Here is an 8,494-nt window from a genome sequence, read left to right as displayed (position 1 = left end):
CAATGTGCATTACCTGCAGGAAATAGAGTTTAATGTAACTGGATACACTCATCCCAACAATGTAAGGAGAACCTGCCTGTGATATCCTAAACGACAAGCTTCGAAGGCTGGGAGAGAAACCGGAGAGCGAAGATTCCCTTACAGTACACTGTCCCCCTGCCGCGCTGTACCATTGCATTATTGATGACTGGTTTTTGCCTACATTTTACACCCCCCCCCCTCAATGTTCCCATCTCTGTTCCTTTTGTCTCATTGCTCTTCTCTCCCTGATGTTAACGGGGGAAAAAAAAAAAAGGACCGCGGGACATTTAATAGCTGAATAATTACAAGATAGAAGTATGGGCTGCGATATTTTATTCATGGTGATGGATGTCTACATCCACAGGATCTCCTGAAACCTTGTTCGACGAGGTTCTCACTCGCTGGGAATATGAGACCGTGCGCTGCGTCAGGTTTTTCCGCGACATCCGAGCTGTCGTGGTCGTAATATCGCGGTGAGAAAAGGAGGATATTTCTAATTCTATGTGCAGAATATTTTATAATCAGGACATTATCAGGACACTCGCTTTCTCTCCGATAGTTACACCCTTCAATTCTTCATATGTAGCACCTTCATCTCAATCCCATAAGCGTCTCATCTCAGGTGTGCGGGGATAGTGGCGAGCGAAAAGTGTTTTATGCATTTTAAAATGACATTCATTTCATTGACTTTTCTCAAAAAACAAACACGATCAACGTCATCTACTTTAGCGTTTATTATAAAAGAAAATGTTTTAACGTAAAACCGTCTTGTTTTTATTGTGATTTGCCTCCTATTCAATGTTGGGATAAAGTTCTTCATGTAGTTATCGTGGGAATGTTGTTGCCCAATGTCGGTGTCGCCACCAGCCGTAAAGAAACTGGGTAATGGGAGAAGGAGAGGCTCAGGGGGTAAAGGCACGGACTGTGAACGACACTGAGTTTGAATCAGGAGAACTTGTTTCAATACGCTGTGTCGGCTCCTTATCTTGTCACCTTATCTCCCTGTGCATCGGGCACCAAAAACATAGATTGGTACGCTCTACAGGTAACAGAAACTGTGTCTTTATCAATCCTATATGCTGCGTACCACGCGCTACTACTGTCATTGTGATGCGCTTTGAGTCCCAATATGAAATAAAGATATTATTAGAATGAACCGAGTGAAACCTTGCAGCATCTGGACATTAGATGTGTTTTTATTTAAACTGCTTGACACGTGTCCCTCTTCCAACACTGCTACGTTATGGTATATATTGTGCCATTGTTACTGCGATGCTCACTGTTACCGTTACTGTCTGCCAGTATCTGGATCTTCCGCACTTAATGAAGTACCAGTCACACACAGAGTACCAACTGCAAACCAGAAACTCACATGGAGAGAACGCACTATTTCTACCCATGAACCATTTGTCAATTACAAACAGCCAATTAAAAACAATTATCGTCAAATATAATAAATCATGAAAACGTGCATCTCAGATAAAGCATGAGCGCAATATATTATGATTTAAAAAAATGGCGTATAATCAATCTTTTCATTTAATCCAAATGGATTCTTAGAGTTACATTTAATTACCAATTGGGTTTGTGTCCGCAAACGACGGATGTTATTTTTTGTCACACCGTGAAAATGTAAATCCTTTAATGTCAGCATTATAATTTGGGACAGAAAAAGTATCTGGGATCAGACATTGTCTTTCTAGTTTTATTAGGATCTATTATATATGTTCTTGCATTCTCATTTTCAGTTTGCGAGTAGGGCTGCCAGTATACTATTTATGGTTATGGAACGCACTCCGCGTTTCAGAGATTCCCTGCGTACTCTTTGCAAACGGTGAAATCCATAATTGTATTGTATGTCTTTATTTATATAGCGCCATTAATGTACATAGCGCTTCACAGTAGTAATACATGTGGTAATCCAATAAATAACAGATAATATAAATAACAGATCATGGGAATAAGTGCTTTAGACATAAAAGTAACATTAAGGAAGAGGAGTCCCTGCCCCGAGGAGCTTACAATCTAATCTTATCAAAATGATCGTCCTTTTGCAATGACCTTAGTTTCCACACCAGATTTACAGATGCAGCGAGGACCGCCGCTAAAAATAAAATATGTTTTTCAGCTTTCAACCCTCTCCGAAGATTTTTTTTTTGATGGTGAAAAGATCTTGCCACACAATCTTTGATATCTTGTTGCTCCAGCACTGAGTCGTGCTTTCCTTCCCAGGCTCTCTGGATACCCCTGCTGGTCACTGAATGCTCACCATCCTTCCATCTGAATAGAAAATCTCATGTGCTCTCTGCATAACCTGCCGGCAGCCTCACCCAGGCCAAATATCACGGAGGAATAAAACTTTCTCAAGCAGAAAAACATTCCAAAAATAACATTTTCTCAGGAGTGAGTTTATCGCAGGCCGGACTTTTTCTCAGGCGCTGCAGAAAGCTGGAAATAGCCACGTCTACTGATAAGTGACATTACATTACGCCCCAATGGCCGGCTGTGATAAAGTCGGTTTTGTATTAGATCGCTTAACAGATCAGAGAAGAATCCCTGGCTGGGAAACACTGATCCAGCACATCCCAAATCTACCTCTCCCCCTTTCTTTTTTTACCCAGTGTTTAATATGGCAGCAGAGACAAAGTATCAGGAATTTATTAAGCTCCAGAAACTGCTGTCCTCATTTTAAGATGACACCGTGACTTAGGCCAGGTCCGTAGTAGGCACGCTCGCGACCGAGCGCGTGACATCAAGCGCGCCTGCCTGTACTTGAAAAGATCTGTGGCCTGCGGGGGATGGGGGGGGGGTACATGCTGAAGGCATGCAGGGGGCGTGCCCGTGACATCACAAAAGTCCCTCATTGGCTGAACCGCACTCATGATCCGGCCGTCGCGCCGGAAATACAAATTTGTCTCGTGAAGTTTCTGCAGCGCTATCTCTCACCTGTACGCACTCTATGGCCATGCACATTGACTTTATGCATTTTGTTTTCGGCGCAAGCTACGTCGCTCGTGCCGTCGCCCCTACTATGGCTGCAGCCTTATTCCTTAAGGTCCAAGCATCACGATCCAACTCAATGGCAGTTTAACCGTTCACATTCGATCAGACACTTCAGATCCTAAAAGTCACTGGGAATGTTATTCTAGCACTAACATACATTGCACCTACTCTGCCCAACAGGAGCAATAGGGGTTGAATTCTAAACCTTTGCAATCATTTTTCTCCATCAACGAAAACCAGCAACGGCAAAGCCGCAGAGAAAATCATTTTGACATCTGCTGTTTAACGCTCAATGGGACCCTGTGCAACGTGAGCAAAGCCCTATGAATGGCGCGTGTTAAATATATATGTATATATTTAGTACAAATGAGACACCCAGTAGCAGCCGCTGCCCAGCAAGGAACATCTTCCAGATACAGGCGCCGAGCGACTCACACGGGTTCTGCTGACCTCGCAGTACGACATGTCACACGTCTCCGCGGCTCTGACCCCGATGAGAAGACTGGGGAGGTCACCAGAAGGGACACGCGGAGACACAGAGCAAACACAGCAGAAATTGCTCTGCACTCCCAGAGGCTCCTGCAGAGAACAGGACTGAAGAGGACAGTGTATATTCTACATGAGCAACATATTGTTCGATATTAATTCCCAAAATACTGAATGATTTGACTCCCTCTGATACTTGCCATGTAACTACAAGGAGCTTTCGAAACTGTTCATCCCAAGGGCAGTACAAAGGACTCGGGGGCATCCCTTTAGGTTGGAGGAAAGGAGATTTCACCAGCAACAAAGGAAAGGGTTCTTTACAGTAAGGGCAGTTACACTGTGGGATTCATTACCCATGGAGACTGTGATGACAGATACAATAGATTTGTTCAAAAAAAGCTTGGACATCTTTTTATAAAGGGAAGGTATCCAGGGATATACCAAATAAGTAAACATGGGAAGAATGTTGATCCAGGGAGTAATCCGATTGCCAATATTTGGAGTCAGGAAGGAATTTATTTTCCCCCTTATGAGATATATTTGCAGTGTTTGAATTTTCTGTCACCACTTGCTGATTATTAAACACATGGCTGATATTTTAGAAACCTATAGGGTGTGAGCCGTTTGCTGATGTTAAAGCTGCTCTATTTCAGTCTGAAACTCACCAGCCCTTAATCCCTTGTACCCAATTCTCCAACTCTATCTGTCCATGAAATGCATGCGAATTGACTGTATAACCTCTGTTCTTTTAATGTAACCATGTATTGTTATAACTTTGTGCCCAGGACATACTTGAAAACGAGAGGTAACTCTCAATGTATCACTTCCTGGTAACACATTTTTATAAATAAATAAATATCATTGGATAAGGTGTCACTGGGGTTTTGTGTTTGCCTTCCTCTGAATCAAAATACTGTAAATACAAAAATAGGTATAAGTATCTGTCATCTAAATGTAACGTAGGTTCAATGGACAGATGTCTTTTTTCAACCTTATCTGCGATGTAACGAGGTTACTACTGTATGTAACTAGTTTCCTGCAGGTTTTAGGAGTTCTTCTCATTCCCAAATACCAGCTGCCCCCTTGTGGAGGCGACTGCAATGTACACCCTAAATGACCCCTCGCCCCTGCAGATGGGCTGGGAGTTGTGCAGATACGAGGCCGATGTTTCTTTAATAGAATAGAATTTCTCTTGGTGTAGCGCGGCTCCCGCGTCCGAAGCCACAACATCTGGAATAATGTATCCAGGAGATAGCCGCGCTCTCAGCGGAAAAACAACTGGACAGTATTGGCATTTATTTTACCACAAGTAGCACACGTTCACGTGTCCTTCCAAAGCACACCACCACAAATACCACGACGTGCAGCAGGAGTGGCCAACACCAGTCGTCAAGGGCCACCAACAGGTCAGGTTTTCAGGATATCCCTGCTTCAGCACAGTTGGCTCAATCAGCGGCCTGTCCCCCGCTCTGCAAAAATGTTCCAGCCACAAATCTCCGCTCCTGGTTTTCATTGGAGATTGAGCCCCTGATTGAGCCGCCTGCGCTGAAGCAGGGATATCCTAAAAACCGGACCTGTTGGTGGCCCTTGGCGACTGGAGTTGGCCACCCCTGATGGACATGATTCGCACGTCATTAGGCCCCGCTCGCTCTGGCTGCTGCGCGACGTGCGTGCGCTTACGTGCGCTCGCACGTTCGTCAGTCTGTTTGTCGATGGGAGTCGGCAAACTACTAACGACTCCCGGCGCGAAGTACACGTGCAGCCGCGTCACGTGTACTGCGCCAGGCAATAAAATCACTCACACACTTTGTTTCTTTTAAATTACATGGATGACGGAGAATATGGAAGTCCCGCCTCCAAGTCGCGTCATTCAGTCTCCTGGGGATGAGCACACATCGGCCAGCAGGCAGAGGCACGCGGACGCACGCACGCCACGTCGTGCAAAAGGCAGAGTGAGCCCGGGAGTGCAGTGCTGCGGCGATCTGATTGGTCGATAACTGCCATTCAAGTTATAGCGATACTCCGCATCAACACTTCCTACATCTCGGCCACAATTCTTTGGGGATATTTCTTAGGCTGCGGCCAGGGTGGCGCTGAGCGTGCAGGCGCTCATGCGCGGCGGCGGTGCAAGCGGCAAATTCAAATTTGCTTGCTGGGCAAGCAGCCTAGCGCCCCGCATATGCAGGCGCTTGCTCACGCTGGCCACACACGCTGCCGCAATGTGTTTCATCGCGGCCAGCGTGAGCGCGCCCGCTCAGCACCACCCTGGCCGCAGCCTTACACTTTCGCCCTACACACGCCAGACTCCTTAACATGTTCTGTAAATCAGGGCACATACATGTGCTTCTTTTGTCTCTCCCACATCCCTTAGATTGTAAGCTCTTCGGAGCAGGGAACTCCTCTCTCCCAATAGATACAGAACAGGGCCCTGCATCGAGTACTCAAGCAGCTGCCTTCTCTCAACTCCCTTTGCTCCCGGATGCGGCAGGCACGCGGCGACAAGCTATGCAGGTAGGAAGAACGGCATCGCAGGAACCTGCCCCTGCAGAGCCGGTGACCATCCCATCGATGTGCCCATGTTCCGTGCGAAGAGCTGTGATTGTCTCTAACCGGCAGGGCCTGAGACAGGTGGGTTATTAGGAAATGGCTCCGCTGCACTCCTCCCTGTGCTCCCCCTCTACTATCCTGTGCTCCCCCGCTACTATCCTGTGCTCCCCCGCTACTATCCTGTGCTCCCCCTCTACTATCCTGTGCTCCCCCGCTACTATCCTGTGCTCCATGCTCTCCCCTAAAAACTCTCTGCTTTCCCCGTGTTCCCTCTCTTGTGCTTACCCTGTTGCTCTCCTGAGACTCCTAGGTGCTCTCCCCCCCCCACCCCCCACACCCCCCTTGTGCTCTCATGCATGCCCCAAGTGCTCCTTGCTTCCTGCTCGCCACTTTTTTCTCCTACTGTCCCCAATGCTTCTGTGTTCTCCGCTCCCCCGTGTTTCCACTTCTGCCTCCCTCCATTCCCCCTATTCTCCTCCCATGCTCTCCGCTCCCCCCGTGTTCTCCTCCCCCCCCCATGTTCTCCGCTCCCCCGTGTTCTCCTCCCCCCCCCATGTTCTCCGCTCCCCCCGTGTTCTCCTCCCCCCCCCCATGTTCTCCGCTCCCCCGTGTTCTCCTCCCATGCTCTCCGCTCTCCCCGTGTTCTCCTCCCATGTTCTCTGCTCCCCCCCATGATCTCCGCTCCCCCCGTGTTCTCCTCCCATGTTCTCCGCTCCTCCCGTGTTCTCCTTCCATGCTCTCCGCTCCCCCCGTGTTCTCCTCCCCCCCCCCATGTTCTCCGCTCCCCCCGTGTTCTCCTCCCATGCTCTCCGCTCCCCCCATATTCTCCTCCCATGCTCTCCGCTCCCCCCGTGTTCTCCTCCCATGCTCTCCGCTCCCCCCATATTCTCCTCCCATGCTCTCCGCTCCCCCCGTGTTCTCCTCCCATGTTCTCCGCTCCCCCCGTGTTCTCCTCCCATGTTCTCCGCTCCCCCCGTGTTTTCCTCCCATGTTCTCCGCTCCCCCCGTGTTCTCCTCCCATGTTCTCCGCTCCCCCCATGTTCTCCTCCCATGTTCTCCTCTCCGTGTTCTCCTCCCATGCTCTCCGCTCCCCCCATAGTCTCCTCCCATGTTCTCCGCTCCCCCCGTGTTCTCCTCCCATGCTCTCCGCTCCCCCCGTGTTCTCCTCCCATGCTCTCCGCTCCCCCCCATGTTCTCCTCCCATGTTCTCCGCTCCCCCCCGTGTTCTCCTCCCATGCTCTCCGCTCCCCCTGTGTTCTCCTCCCCCCCCCCATGTTCTCCGCTCCCCCCGTGTTCTCCTCCCATGCTCTCCGCTCCCCCCATATTCTCCCATGCTCTCCGCTCCCCCCGTGTTCTCCTCCCATGCTCTCCGCTCCCCCCATATTCTCCTCCCATGCTCTCCGCTCCCCCCCATGTTCTCCTCCCATGTTCTCCGCTCCCCCCCGTGTTCTCCTCCCATGCTCTCCGCTCCCCCCGTGTTCTCCTCCCCCCCCCATGTTCTCCGCTCCCCCTGTGTTCTCCTCCCATGCTCTCCCCTCCCCCCATGTTCTCCTCCCATGCTCTCCGCTCCCCCCCGTGTTCTCCTCCCATGCTCTCCGCTCCCCCCATATTCTCCTCCCATGCTCTCCGCTCCCCCCGTGTTCTCCTCCCATGCTCTCCGCTCCCCCCATATTCTCCTCCCATGCTCTCCGCTCCCCCCGTGTTTTCCTCCCATGCTCTCCCCTCCCCCCATGTTCTCCTCCCATGCTCTCCGCTCCCCCCCGTGTTCTCCTCCCATGCTCTCCGCTCCCCCCGTGTTCTCCTCCCATGCTCTCCCCTCCCCCCATGTTCTCCTCCCATGCTCTCCGCTCCCCCCCGTGTTCTCCTCCCATGCTCTCCGCTCCCCCCATATTCTCCTCCCATGCTCTCCGCTCCCCCCGTGTTCTCCTCCCATGCTCTCCGCTCCCCCCATATTCTCCTCCCATGCTCTCCGCTCCCCCCATATTCTCCTCCCATGCTCTCCGCTCCCCCCGTGTTCTCCTCCCATGCTCTCCGCTCCCCCCATATTCTCCTCCCATGCTCTCCGCTCCCCCCGTGTTCTCCTCCCATGCTCTCCGCTCCCCCCATATTCTCCTCCCATGCTCTCCGCTCTCCCCGTGTTCTCCTCCCATGTTCTCCGCTCCTCCCGTGTTCTCCTCCCATGCTCTCCGCTCCCCCCGTGTTCTCCTCCCATGTTCTCCGCTCCCCCCCGTGTTCTCCTCCCATGCTCTCCGCTCTCCCCGTGTTCTCCTCCCATGCTCTCCGCTCTCCCCGTGTTCTCCTCCCATGTTCTCCGCTCTCCCCGTGTTCTCCTCCCATGTTCTCTGCTCCCCCCCATGATCTCCGCTCCCCCCCGTGTTCTCCTCCCATGCTCTCCGCTCCCCCCGTGTTCTCCTCCCATGCTCTCCGCTCCCCCCGT

Source organism: Ascaphus truei, chromosome 11, assembly GCF_040206685.1.
Source record: "Ascaphus truei isolate aAscTru1 chromosome 11, aAscTru1.hap1, whole genome shotgun sequence".
NCBI classification, from domain to species: domain Eukaryota; kingdom Metazoa; phylum Chordata; class Amphibia; order Anura; family Ascaphidae; genus Ascaphus; species Ascaphus truei.
Note: the sequence above shows the minus strand (reverse complement) of the source record.